Source organism: Grampus griseus, assembly GCF_964374135.1.
Source record: "Grampus griseus genome assembly, chromosome: 3".
Classification (NCBI taxonomy): domain Eukaryota; kingdom Metazoa; phylum Chordata; class Mammalia; order Artiodactyla; family Delphinidae; genus Grampus; species Grampus griseus.
Window position 1 is genome coordinate 149,734,235 of NC_139019.1, and position 14,825 is coordinate 149,749,059.

The 14,825-nt window shown below is 45.0% G+C and overlaps 1 protein-coding gene across 3 annotated transcripts in view; it reads left to right on the top strand.

The window, feature by feature from the left end:
- The first annotated feature begins 12,382 nt into the window (after positions 1 to 12,382).
- The window catches only part of SFXN1 (sideroflexin 1), a 47,703-nt gene continuing 45,260 nt past the window's right edge, over positions 12,383 to 14,825 (top strand). For 2 of the 3 annotated variants that reach the window (XM_082651746.1, XM_082651749.1), the window contains exon 1: positions 12,383 to 12,510. The gene's annotated coding sequence lies outside the window, so the exon portion shown is untranslated. Of the gene's footprint in view, positions 12,511 to 13,739; positions 13,846 to 14,825 lie in introns of all 3 variants that reach the window. The other variant, XM_082651747.1, reaches the window with a different exon arrangement.

Consider the following 14,825-nt stretch of genomic DNA (forward strand, 5'->3'; position numbering starts at 1 on the left):
AGCTCAGGCTCAGTAGTTGTGGTGCATGGGCTTAGTTGCTCTGTGGCATGTGGGATCTTCCCGGGCCAGGGCTCAAACACGTGTCCCTTGCATTGACAGGCAGATTCTTACTCACTGTGCCACCAGGGAATCCCCCACTCTGTCCTCTTTAGAATGTGGCTTTATCTTCAGTTCGTTTTCCTCATGGCAACAAGATGACTGCCACAATTCCAGACATCACACAGGCATTACAGATCCAGACATAGAAAAAAGTACTTGGTGAAAAAAATCTCTTTTTAGTGCAAGGAAACTTTTCCCAGAAGCCTCCCGGCCGATTTCCTCTTATATCTCATTGGCCAGAACAGAGTTACATGGCCATATGGAATCAATCCTCAGCAAAAAGAGAAACTGAAACAGCAAATAATGGCTTAGAGTAATTAAAACTTACTCCTGGGTGACATGTGGGGAGAGTAGATAGTTAAATAAAATTGAGACTTGAGCCAGAGTTGTAGGTTATATGTTTAACAACCAGTACTCTGAGAAATATATATATACATATATAAAATAATTTTATTATAAATACACTGATACAAAGGATGTGTAGAAGAAAATTTAAAAATTACAATAAATTATACAATACTCTTTATTATATCACATAGGCAACTGATTCTCATAAGATGTTTCATTGATTTTTACCAAATTCCTGTATTCTTAGCCAAACTATGGTTGTAACTGATCAGCAAGTTTAGTTCTAAAAAATTATTGATTGATATGTTAAGACAAAAGTGAAATAACAAAGATGTATATTTGAGCTTCACTCAGCCAATAATGTGAGCAATTTCTGTAAATGAACTAAATCTCTATCTCAAGCTCCCATTCCACTGAGGTGGTTGAAATTTTATCTTAGTTAATTAAAAGTTCACCTACCCTCACATTTTCTTGGGGTTGAATCTAAGTTCCAAGGCAGGTTAGAAGGGCCCATCAATCTTTCGTTAGTTCAAAGAGGTTGCTATTTTCACATTCACATACCCCTATGTAAATGTCAGTATTTATATATCCCTCATTTCTGCCTGCCAGCACTCTTTGGATCTATTAGCTCTGTTTCCATAACCCATACCTGAGAGCCTGAGAATCTCTATGAAGCTAAGACTCCATCTCCCTAGACTCATTAAAGTCTGCCAGGGAAGCAAGAGGCAGGTTCCCTCTCCCTGGAACATATTAATATCTGGATTTTCAGCATTCTTCTTCTTCTCTCCTCTTCCTTAAGCATGATGAAATCATTCCCAGTCTGGGGAAGGAGTAAATCCTACACTCCTTAAATCCCCTGATCCACCGTTTAGTAGACAGTGTAGTGAAAACAGGCTCATTCTTTAGAGAAAAATGAAGTTGAATCCCTACATCACACTATATACAAAAGTAGATTCTAGATTGATTAAAGACCTAAGTGTGAAACATAAAATTACACAGCTAAAGAATTAAATATTGGAGAGTAATTTTACAACCTAGCATTGGGGAAGACCTTCTAAAACCAGACCTCAAAAGCTAAAAACAGGGGCTTCCCTGGTGGCGCAGTGGTTGAGAGTCCGCCTGCCGATGCAGGGGACGCGGGTTCGTGCCCCGGTCTAGGAAGATCCCACATGCCGCGGAGCAGCTAAGCCCGTGAGCCATGGCCGCTGAGCCTGCGCGTCCGGAGCCTGTGCTTCGCAACGGGAGAGGCCACAACAGTGAGAGGCCCACGTACCGCAAAAAAAAAAGCTAAAAACATAAGGTAACAAGTAAGTGGCTTTCATTACATCAACATTAAAGATTTCTGTTCAACTACTGTATAGCACAGGGAACTCTGCTCAAAACTCTGTGGTGACCTAAATGGGAAGGAAATCTAAAAAAGAGGGGATATATGTATACATAAAACTGATTCACTTTGCTGTACAGCAGAAACTAACACAACATTGTAAAGCAACTATACTATAAGAAAAATTAATAAAAATAAAATAAAACCTTCAGACAAAGAAAAAAAATTCTGTTCAACAAAACACACTGTAGACAAAGTTAACAGAAGGATGACAAGTTGGGAGAAGATATTCACAGTGTTTACAACAGACTCGGAACACGTGCAAAGGAACAAAGACAGAAAAACTGCTTTCAGAAAAAAAAGGCGGGCTTCCCTGGTGGCGCAGTGGTTGAGAGTCCGCCTGCCGATGCAGGGGACACGGGTTCGTGCCCCGGTCCAGGAAGATCCCACTTGCCGCGGAGCGTGAGCTATGGTCGCTGGGCCTGCGCGTCCAGAGCCTGTGCTCCACAAGGGGAGAGACCACAACAGTGAGAGACCCACGTACCGCAAAAAAAAAAAAGGCAATGAATATGATCAAGCAAGTGTTAAGTAGATGAGAAGATTCTCAAAATCACTGATAACCAAAGAACTACAAATCAAAACAATAATATAGAACTTTATTCCCATCAGACTGGCAAAGATCAGAGAGAAGGATAATGGTAATTCTTGGTGAGATGTGAGGAACAGGGGCCTTTTTGCACACTGCTGGTGAGTGTTTAGATATTGCTGCCATTCTGGGGAGTTCTCTGGCAGTACATATCTAAATTAAGTGTGCTTGTATGTGCAGAAATCTCACCCCTCCGTACGTTCCCAGAGTCTTTATTAAATAGGACCATTACTGGACATACGAGACGGCGTTTATCACAGAGTTGTTTGCGACACTGAGAAGTAGAAGGCACCCTGGTGCCCATCATGGATAGCGGATGAGTAAAATATTGTGGCTTTACTCCAAGGAATTGTATCCACAGTTAGAAGGAAAAAAAAGATATGCACACATGGATGGACCTAGAGATTACCATACTAAGTGAAGTGACTCGGAAAGAGAGAGACAAATACCATATGATATCACTTGTATGTGGAATCTAAAATACGACACAAATGAACTTATCTATGAAACAGAAACAGACTCCCAGACATAGAGAACAGACTTGTGGTTGCCAAGGGGGAGGGGAGGTGGGGGAGGGATGGATTGGGAGTTTGGGGTTGGCAGATGTAAACTATTATATATAGAATGGATAAACAACAAGGTCCTACCGTATAGCACAGGGAATTATATTCAATATCCTGTGATAAACCATAATGGAAAAGAATAAGGAAAGAAGAATAAAGGCAGAAATAAAGGAAAAGAATAAAGGAAGTTGGCCCAGAACAGCTTAGTCATTTGAAGGGGACCAGAAAGGAGGTTGGTGGAGGAGACCGGTTAATCAGCTAACCAGCTGACCTCTCAAAATGTTATCCCACTGCAACTGTTTCAGTCTTCTTGGTAAGCATTTTCAAACCCATAAAAACTATTATGTAGAGAATGGATAAACAACAAGGTCCTGCTGTGTAGCACAGGGAACTATATTCAATATCCTGTGATAAACCATAATGGAAAAGAATATTAAAAAGAATGCATGTGTGTGTGTATATATATGTATATGTATAACTGAATCACTTTGCTATACAGCAGAAATTAACACAACATCTTAAATCAACTATGATTCAGTAAAATAAATTTTAAAAATATCCAGAAAAAGAAAGTCTATTCCATCTTATCATTTTCCTATGGCTTGGGTGAGTCTGTTTTAAATGAACCTCAGTGAGGGCTGCTACATGCAGTTGTACAGTCTGTGCACTGCACAAAGATGCCCCTGGGCAAGGGAGTGAGGGGGAGCTAGAATCCATCAGGGGCTCTGCTTATAAGCTGGGCCAACCTGGAGCTGCTTTAATCACAGGTAGGAGAGCCTTTTAGTAATTTGTCTGCCAGAGAGAGTGACCTTTTGTAACTTCTACCAAGGTATTATAGGTGCCAGCTGGGGCCCTGAGTCTCAGACTGATCAACATTATCAGAAATTCACGTATCAACTCAAAGGTTTCTTTGTAGCCTCTGCTTTTAGGACAGTCCTGAGGCTATTTCACTGGCCTTTCCCTCTGCCTGGAACACTCTTCCCTGATCTGGACTGGCTCCTTCCCTCCTTCATCAGGGTCTCTGTTTCAATGTCACCTCCACAAAGACACCTTCCCTGAACATCCCCTCTAAAATCAGCCCCCTCTCCATCCTTACCTTGCTCTATCCTCTTATCCAGCTTTCTTCATTCCACTTTTCACTCCCTGAAATCCTGTATGTATTGGATTATTGTCTGTCTCCCATGGGAGTGTAAGCTCCCCCAAGCGAGGGACTCATCCTCATTCACTGGTGCCTGTCCAGTGCCAGCACAGAATAGATGCTCAGTAGATGTACGCTGGATGGAGGAATGGATCGGACCTAAAGGACGAGCAGGATGTCATATTCTTTTCAGAAAAATTACGGAAAAGGAACGGCAAGTCCTTAACCTGAGCAAAAAGAAACGTGAAGTATTATTTCTCTCCTATTATGTTAAGATTAATTTGACTAATGAACCAGTTTCTTAAAACGCATAATGGAGTGACTCAGCTTTCTCAGAATAATCAACATTGTGTTTAGCCTCCAGAACCTGTTTAAGACATAATTGGCTTCCAAGTGATATTCAGCGTTGCTTTATTTTAAAACAGAGCCAATTCATGATGTGTTTTTCAGATGCTTTGTGTGTGACACACTGAGTTTTCACTCCCAAACAAGAATGCTTTCAGGATTATTGTCTGCATATTTGAGGTACAGAAGCCTAAGGCCTGTCTGCCTGCTGCCCACAGGCCAGCCCCCATCTTGGGCAGATGGCAGGTCAACTCTGCAATTACCCACAAAGGTCCCTGTAGCCAACTACCCTCACCTCAAGAACAGGAGGAGCCCCTTTTAATCAACTGAAGGATGATTCTGTGGGTTTGCTGTTTGGTCCATCCCTTTCTGCTGTGACCCTCCATCCCCGGCTTCACACTTAAGCATTAAAAATCCAGATTCCAGGGCTTCCCTGGTGGCGCAGTGGTTGAGAGTCCGCCTGCCGATGCAGGGGACGCGGGTTCGTGCCCCGGTCCGGGAGGATCCCACATGCCGCGGAGCGGCTGGGCCCGTGAGCCATGGCCGCTGAGCCTGCGCGTCCGGAGCCTGTGCTCCGCAACGGGAGAGGCCACAACAGTGAGAGGCCCGCGTACCGCAAAAACAAAACAAAACAAAAAAAACTCCAGATTCCAGGTCCTGCCTGTTAAGATCCTGATGTAATTCATCTGGGTTGTGGCCCAGGAAATTGGATAAAATTGGGAAGATTTTAAAGATCCCCAGGTGATTCCAAGCTGCAGCCTTTTAAAAGGACCCTGGTAGGACTTAGGCAAACAGCATGAAATCCCGCTCTGCCGGCACTCTGCCTCCATAAATGCCCTAAGCTGCTCACTTGTCCATTTTGCTTTGCTGGTCCCTTAGTTTTCCCTTCTTGGGCCCTGGCCCTGGCCCCATTCTCTCCCTAATCTCTCCAATGAAGGAACCCATGAGGATACTCTTTCCAGCTTTGACCTCACCCCTCCCTGGGAGGATTCCTACATGCCCTCTAGCTATGCACCCCTCTCCTGTCTGGGTGCCTCATCTCCACCTATCCCCACCCCTTGAGATCTACAGGCAAGCCCACCCCACGCCCATCGTTCCCCACATGGGCCACAGCTCTCCCACCCATGCCCAACCAGTTGGCCTCTATGTTATTGCACATACTGCTCCCCCTGCAAAGAATGTCCTTTCCTGCCCCTTTACCTTGCTTTCTCCTACTTGTCCTTTAAGCCCTGGTTCACCTATTACCTCTGTCAGGAACCCTTCCCCAGCATGTACACAGAAAAGGCCAGTTGGGCCTTCCTCCAGGCTCCATGTCTGCTGCTGAGACCACCTGGCCCTGCCTGTGTTGGGCCCTGAGTGTCTTACCAGCAGGTGGACTGTGTCTAACTCACCTCGGTGGCCACTGTACCCTCATAGGCCTTAACCTGATGCAGCATCAGAGAACGTGGTGAGTAAACCAACAAACAAATGGGACATCGGAGAAAACTAGGACATATGCCTTGGTGTTCAGGTGCATCTCTGTTTGGGCTACAAGCAGTCACTTAACATTCCTATTTTTAACTTTCCAAAGTAAGAATGATCAGAATGCAGATGTTGCATGACGATGTTTGAAGTACAAGAAGCAAATGAGTGAAAAGTGGCCTGAATCCAGCCCACAGATGTTTTTGGATTGTCTTACCTTGTACTTAAAATAACTTAGCAACATTCAAAAATTAGGAAACTCTACATATTTTGTGGATTTCTGGTTTTTCTTGAAACAAATCAGTAGATGTGGCCCCTCGGAGCTCATACTACCATGGCAACAATGTGCTGGGCTGGGAGGACTCTGCCCTCTCCAGCAGATGCGCCCCGACCACTCGGCCCAGTTCCATGCTCTCTTCTGTTCTCATCACCAAGACCAAGACCAAGACCCTCAGGCCCTTTGAGCTCCAACCCCTGGTCTCCTTTAACCTTGCACATGGCGATGAGCATGTACTCCACCATGCACTGTGGTGTTAAGAGCATTTAACCTGGAATCAGGCAAACCTTCAGTCATAGAAGCTGCGTGGCGTTTAGGTACATTACTTCACAGCTCTGAGCGTCCTTCTTTGCCTTCCAGAGCTCACAGACAAGAAGAGGAGACAGACCATGATCATAGAAATTTATGTGATGAAATAAGTCCTCCTACAACATTACTACCAAACATTTATACCAAAGTGTGTACCCAGTGGAGAGTACAATAAAGTTCCTGACAAACTGAAGGACAGCTCCCTAGAGGAGGTGTCTTTCATCTGGGTTTTGAGGGATGTGTAACAGTTTGTCCAGGAATCAAGACTCTCTGGGGAAAGGCATTCCAGACGAAAGCTGTACAAAGGCCAAGAGGAAGAAAACAACCTGGTACATTCTAGAAACAGTGAGTTGGTCGATGTGCCTGTATCAGGGTGTAAGGCAAAAGATGTAACGGATTGGAAGTTAAGGTCAGTATCAAAAAGCCGTGAATACCATACCAGGGAGGTTGGACTTTATCAGGAGGCAAGAACCAACTTTCACATGGGGAGTGACGTGAGCTTCAGATCTTGGTAACATCACTCTGGAGGCAGAAATTAGGTGAAGACACATGCCCCAAACATGTGAACTAAATGCAAAAAAAGAACTGCTCTTTTATCCATAAAAAGATTGTACGTGACTGTTTATATCACAGCTGCTTTATTCATAATAACCAAAAACTGGAAACACTGTAAATGTCCATCAATTGGGAAATGGACACAAAAATTGTGGTCTATTCATATGAAGTGGAATTCTACACATTAGGAAAAAACAAGCTACAGCTACATCCAACAACATGGATACATCTCAGAAACATGCTGAGTGAAAGAAACCAGACACACACGCAAAAAAGCACATACTATATGATGCCATTTAGCTCAAGTTCCAGAACAGACAAAGCTAATTAGAAATAGTGCTAGACATCTACAGAAAAGTTTTGATGTGGCGCTGGCACGTGACCGCGGCTCAGCCAATCAGATGCGCCTGCCCAGGCGGTGGCGTATCCGTTCCAGCAGCGGCTGTAGTAAGCAGTTCCAGGAGCATGAGTAACTCTTGTGTAAGCTGCAGGGTCCGACATCCGGGGTGGAGGCCGTAGGATCCTCACCACAGTGGTGCTGTGGCGTGATTTGAGCGGGGAGGGTAACTGCGGCAAGCATTGTTCAAGGAGCTGAGAATACAGTGGCAGATAAGGCAGACAGGACCACTGCCCTTATGGTGGGACATTCTAGTGCAAGAGACAGAGAAGAAACAAGTCAACAAATGAGTCAACAAGGTGATTTTGGATAGTAATAGTGCAGTAAAAGAAATAAAAGAGTGATGAGCTCCAGGGGGAGTGGGAGGGGCTACTCCTACTCAGGTGGTCAAGGAAGGCTTCTCTGAGGAGGTGATATTTGACCTGAAAGCATTCCAGGCAGCTGGACCAGCATATACAAAGCACCTGAGGTAGGAATAAGTTGGCCTGTTCAGAAGTCAGGAAGTTTAGTGATATTAACATGAAACCACAGAAATAGTACAGGACGGATCATGAGGGTCCATAGGCCATGATGGAAAGTTCAAATTTAACTGTAAATAAAACTGGTAGCCATTGAGGATTTTAAAGCGGGGCAAGAATTGACCTGATTCACATTTTCAAAAGATCAGGGGATGAATTGTTAGAGGCAAGAGTGAATGGAGATATAAAATCAGGGGAAGGGTAATATGATGGTTACTTTTATGTGTTAGCTAGGCTAGTCTAGAAACCCAGTTATTCAATTAAGCACTAATCTAGGTGCTGCTGTGAAGGCATTTTGTAGATATGGTTAACATCTGTAATCAGTTGACTTTGTATAAAGAACATTGTCCTCCATAATGTGGGTGGGCCTCACCTAAGCAGTTGAAGGCCTTAAGAGCAAAAATTGATTTGCCCAGAGAAGTTCAGCCTTTCAACACTACAGCATCAATAGGAGCTTTCAGCCTGCTGGTCTGTCCTATAAATTTCAGGCTTGCCAGCTCCCACAATCATGTGAAAAAATTCCTTAGGAAAAATAGATAGATAGATAGATAGCTATAGAGATAGAGATGTATCCTATTGGTTCTGTTCTCTCAGTGAACCCTGACTAATACAAGTAGTTAACCTCTCAGTGTTTCTCTGAGGACTAGAAAAGATGTTTGTGAAAGTGTCTACTATGTGCCCAACTCACAGTGGGCACTCAATGACTGTTATTCCCCTATGTTCCTTCTCCTATAAGGCTCAGGAAGAACAGAAGTTTGATTAGGTCAGAAAAGAAAAGAAAATCCTAGAAGGAAACATACTAAAAATCTCCCAGGGAGAGAGCTGAGGAACAGCATGGAGTGTGTACATGAAGTTTTCCACACCTCTCAAATTCATGATTATGCATTTCTTTTATCATCACAAATAAATTTGCTAATTGAATCTGTAACTTAAGGTTTTCATTTAAATATTAATTTAAAAGAAACATATTAAGTCTCACTGAATTCCCTGTTCTTCCATGAGGAAACTCTCACCTTGTGATATATTCTGCAAGATCTTTGCTCAGCTCACGGAACTTTTGCTATGCTCAGAAATGTCCCCCTATCTTTGCTGACTTAAGCATTGTTTCGTTTTTGCCATGCCCTGAACAGTTCAAAGTCCATATTAAAATGCCAGGGTTTTGCAACCTTTGTCAATGCTAGACTAGCAAGAATTCCCAAGCCCTCAGTTTCCTTATCAACAAAGGTGAAAAATACTGCTTTAGCTTCCTTGGAAGTTCTTTCTGAAAGACGTTTATTTAAAACAATGGTAGGAACACATGTGGACACCTGCTTTTTATTCTTTAAACCTTAGCTCATTTCTTCTTCCTTCATCTTCCTTCTTTTCCTTGATTTTTCAAATTTGATTTCATTCAGCTCAAATGTCACCACTTCTGTGAAGCCCCCAGTCAGTTAGAGACAGAACTCCAACTCAAAAGAGCTTATGATTTAAAAATGAAGCCCCAGTCAGTTAGAGACAGAACCCCAACTCAACAGAGCTTATGATTTAAAAAAACAAAAACAAAAACAAAAACTGTATGTGGGTGGATTTATTGGCTCTTATAACTGGAAGCCTAGGAGGTAGACCTAGCTTCAGGATTGGCTGAGCCCAGGGCCTGCAGTTATGTCATCTGAACTCTCTCTCTTGCCTTCTTTCAGCTTACTTGCAATTCTGCAAACAGGCAAAAAGAGCAGCCCTGGCAGCCCCTGATCCACATTCTCCCAGCTTAGCAACCCCTATAGGGTCAGAGGAGGGGGATGACTTCTCTTTTTCCCGGTGTCTACATATAAATTCAGAGCGGGATTCTGTTTGGCCGAGCTTGGGTCACATATCCATGGCAGTGGCAGGCGTGAGAAGATAAAAGTCCCATGACTGACAATCTGACCAGGATCAAATGAAGTGAGAGAGAGGAGATCCCCAAAAGAAACTGGGAAGCTGGGAAGGCAAAATACACACAAGAAAGAATTTTTGAAAAAGAAAGCCCCCAAGTCTCCACTTGTCTATATATCACATCTATTTATAATGTCACTTTGCAGCTCATCCCATCAAGAGATAAAGAATCTGGGCTGGTCTTGTGACTTGGTTTGACCAATAGGCTAAAGCAGAAGTGAAGGCAGCCTTGAGGATTCTCTCTCCGTAACTTTGCTGGAAAAATGAGACCTGGAACAGAGCCAAGTCAGTCCACATGTCCTAGCTGGAGACTCAGACAGTGAGAAAACCCTGCCAAGACCCACAAAGCCACCAACTAAGGAAGCCTTGCAGAGCCCAGCTCTGATCAGCAGAACCACCAGCCAACCCATAGATGCAGAAACAAAAATAACCTTTTTTTTTTTTGTATACTCCTGAGGTTTTTTGTGGTTCTGCTATAGCATCACCGTGGCAACAGATAACGGATACACTTTGTATCTACCAGACCTCTCTCACATCACCATTCTGCGGGCAGAGCGGGGCATCCCTCCTGTGCTCACGCACTTACATCACCCAAAGTATGTTGTTGCAATGTTTATACTGAGTTGTAATCATCTATTGTAACTACTTGTTTACATATATATATATCTCCTTGACACTAAGCTCTTTGAGGGAGGAATTTTTTTAAATTTTTTTGAGCCCAACACTTGGCACAGAGTGTAGTAAAGAACAGACACCGGTTAAACGTTCCTAGGAATTCTGAGAATGAGGAGTCCCACCAAAAAACTATCTGTAGGGCTTCCCTTGTGGCGCAGTGATTGAGAGTCCGCCTGCCGATGCAGGGGACACGGGTTTGTGCCCCGGTCCGGGAAGATCCCACATGCCGCGGAGCGGCTGGGCCCGTGAGCCGTGGCCGCTGAGCCTGCGGTTCCGGAGCCTGTGCTCCGCAACGGGAGAGGCCACAACAGTGAGAGGCCCACTTACCGCAAAAAAAAAAAAAAAAAAAAAAAAAAAAAACTATCTGTGAAACCTACGCTGAGTGCCCAAATCCCTAGCCAGGTTGATTTTTTTTTTAGGTATCAGGGTCATTTGTTTTTCTGTCTCCGTGAATTGCATGCTTCTTGTTTTTTATTTGTTTATCTATTGGATTGTTTCTCTTTTTTCTTATTAATTTGAAAACTTTTTAATATTTTCTCCATATGTATTCTTTGCCAGATCATGTATTGAAAATATTTCCTGCCAGTCTGTGAACCCTTTCCCTTTTATTATGCTATCATTGATGAGCATGACTTTTTTAGTTTTAATGAGGTTTAACTTTTCAATCTTTCCTTTATATTCCATCCATTTTGTGTTTATTTAAGAATGCATCCTTATCCCCAGTCATAAAGATACCCTCCTATATTGTCTGCTAAAAAGTTGGGAGTTTTGTTTTTCATATTTGGGTCTTTAATGTGCCTGAAGTTCAGTTTTATATATGGTTTAAGGTAGGGGTTCAATTGCCCCAGCGTCATTTAATGAATATCTAACCTTCCCGTTCACTTAGGATGCAGCTAATAGAAGGTTTCTGTATGTGCAGGGTGTGTGTCTGGTACCTCTTATTTGCCTGCACTATTTGTTGATCCCTGCACAAACACACAACCTCTCTGTGTTCATAGGATGAGTCACTCCACCCTGCTCTTTTTCTTCAAAATAGTTTTGGCTATTTCTGGCTCTTTATTTTTCATATACATTTTACAGTCACCCTGTCAAGTTATACACCAAACTCTTATACCCACTAGAGTTGACAGAATTTTGTTTGGTATTGCATTATATTTTTAGGTTAATTTGGGGAGAATTTACGACTTTAAAAATCGAATCTTCCTATCCATGAACATGATTTAATTTCACTACTTATTAAATTTCACCTGTCTCCAAGATATACCCGGAATCCAATAATTCTCACCGCCTCTCCTGTTACCAACCTGGTGCAAGCCACCGTCATTTCTCCCCTGGTTAGCCCCGGGTAGCCTCCCTACTGGCTCCTCTGCCTCCACGTCATCTCCTCTACAGCCTATTCACACAGCAGCCAGGATGATGGTTCTTGTTTAGACATAAATCAGGTCATGGCCCTTGTACCACCTAAAATCGCCTTGTAGCCCCAGTGGTGCCAAATTCCACACTTTGGGAAACAATGGTTTGAATGAATGAATGAGAGGATGCTGACTATGTAAGACCCTGGGAACTGAGAAATGATCAAGTAAGGGGTCGGTCTCGGGGAAACCAAAATGGGAAACATGGCACGGAGCCCGCACCGCGGTGAGGGTGAACTTCGGAGTTCATGATGGAGCCAGAAGCAAAAGCGCGGGCACAGAGGATTGCGCCTGGACCAGGCAGAGGCTGCTTCCAGAGCGCAGCGACTGCGATGGCGCGTCCGGGGCCTCCCGCGCGCGGCCGCCGCCCAGCCCAGCCGGGCCTCTGGGCTCCGCACGGGGACGCGCTCTGAGGGCGCGCTCCGGACGGCGGCGGCGCGCAGGGCCGCCGTGGCGGGAGAAGCGCTTCCGGTGGCGGCGGAGGCGGCGCTGAGCGGGTCCCCAGAGCGGCGCGGGCTGTGGCCGGGGGGGAGCGGTGAGTCGTGGGCCGCAGACCCGGGTGCTGTGGGTTGGAAACGCGCAGGGAGCCTGGCGGAGGGGCGCGGGCTGGAGCGGGGGCGCGCTCCCGCGGGCCGGCTGCCTGGAGACACCGGGGCTGGGAGGTCAGAAGCCCCCTCGCCATGCCCGAGACTCCCCGTGCCAGGGGGTCCCTACACCTTGGAGACCCCTGCCATCCCAATGCCTGAGCTCCCCATCTCTAGCAGCCTGACCTCCTCCGAGCTCCCCCTGAGCCCCCGCGGTGGAGTGGGTCTCCCGGCATGGGAGGGGGCTCACCCATCCACGCCCGCACGCGCCCTGCCACGCTGTCCCCGCGGCCGCGTGACGAAACTCGCGGCGGGGAGGACACCCAAGATGGCTGCCGCGGGGACAGGCCACGGCGGGGACTGGCGCGAGCGATTGCTCGGTGGTTCGGTGGCACCGACCCCCTCGCCCCTCAAGCTCCTAGCTCCTGGCTTCTCCTCCTGGCGCAGAGGGGGGGGCTCGGAGATCAGAGACCACCTGGCCCCTGCCCTAGAACTCGCAATCTAGTAGGGAAGAGAAAAGCAGGTAATGGGAACAGGAGTGATCCTGCCCGGAGCTTGCATTTCCGTGCTGACCGCCTGAGCTTTCCCACTCGTCACGAGCCTCTAACCTTCTCAGAATGACAATAGACACAATGCCTACTAAGAGTTTGCAGGTGATTCAGGTCCATCTACTTTTACATTCCTCCAGCCCCATGAGGTACTTGGCCTTGCCTTCCTAATCCAGATGGGGAAGGAAACTGGGGCTCAGAGAGGTTGTGTAACCTGCCTAAAGTCACACAGTTGGTCATCTGTAGTCTCAGCTTACATGTTACTTCCTCAGAGATGCTCTCCCTTGGCTGTGTTGTTTGAAATTGCCCCTTCATGCACACATCCTCTGTTAGATTACCCCTGTGATTTTTTCCTTAAGAGAATTTGTCACCAGTTGAAATTAACTGTTTACTTGCTTGTTTGATTCTCTGCTTGTGATCAGGGCCTCTGTTTGTCTTGCTCATCTGTCTGTTCCCTGCACCAGGGAGACCCTCACTGAATATTTGTTGAGTGCCTGAATGAGAAAGCTCAGTATGAGTGACTTTAGAGCTCGGGCACTTAACCACTCCATGGGCAACTGCCTTCTGAAGCCCCATGGCATTTTGTTTTTACTTTTCCTCAGTCATAATCTCTCTTCTGCCTCATCTTCTAGATTTTTACTTGCGTGTCTCCAGCTTTTCTCTTCCTTTGCCCGTCCGCAGTTTGCTGAGCTGCTTCCATGTTCCAGGCACTGTAATAGGTGCAAGGCGGGTATACAGGTAAATAAGGAGACTTTGCAGCTCTTGTGGTGCTGAACTTGCCATGTAAGAGCTGTAAGCTGAGAGGGAAATCTGGGAGGATGAGTGGAGGCTCCACCAGGAGGTTCTGGGACCTCAAGCAGCTCCTTTCTCGCCTCAGGACTGCAGTTGTCTAGTTTGCAAAAAATGATGGTGTTTGGAGAGGAGGGTATATCGGTTTCTATCCAGCTCTAACATATGATTGCTTTAAGTATGTATTCAAGGCTTTGCTTGAGCAGGCAAGCATTTAAGTCCCATGGGATTTCAGGAAAGGGGTATCTGTGCTTGCAGTTGTCAGAGAAGAAGCTGTATAGCAAGGGGTAGATGTAATTCAGGATCAGGAAAATATTTAGAATGCTTTTAATATTCTGTAAAAGTTTTATGAAATCCCATGTGGATGAGTATAGAAAGATGTTGTCAGAGGGAGGGAACCCCTTCCCCCTCCTCACTTCCTGCAGAGGAAGCTGAGAAGACAACCAGAGCAGCAGTGACCCTTAGAGCAGATCCATCATAAAACTTCTTTGCTCTCTGATGCATTAGAATGAAATATGGCATCTACATCCTACTAAGCAAGCCGTGGTTAGATGCATTCGGTTGGAGTATAACTGTGAATAGAACCAACCTTTTGTTTGAGGTTAAAGGTAAGAAATCAGCACTAAGTCATTTTTTTAAAAGGCTGACTCTTACCTAGACAGTGAAAAGTTATTGTCAGCATACATATCAAACCTATACTTAATTATACAAAGTTCAAAGTTATTAAGTTTTTAGTTAACTGCTATTACTTTGTGAAATATTTTCATACACAGTATATATAATCTGTTACTTGATTCTTTAAAGTAGGTGGGAAAATATTCAACTGAATATGTCCAAAATACTACAGTTCGGGAGTACTTTATTATTTTTACAGGCTGATACCACCATCTCAAGTAAAAACTAATAGAATTTTTTTTAAAAAATGGATA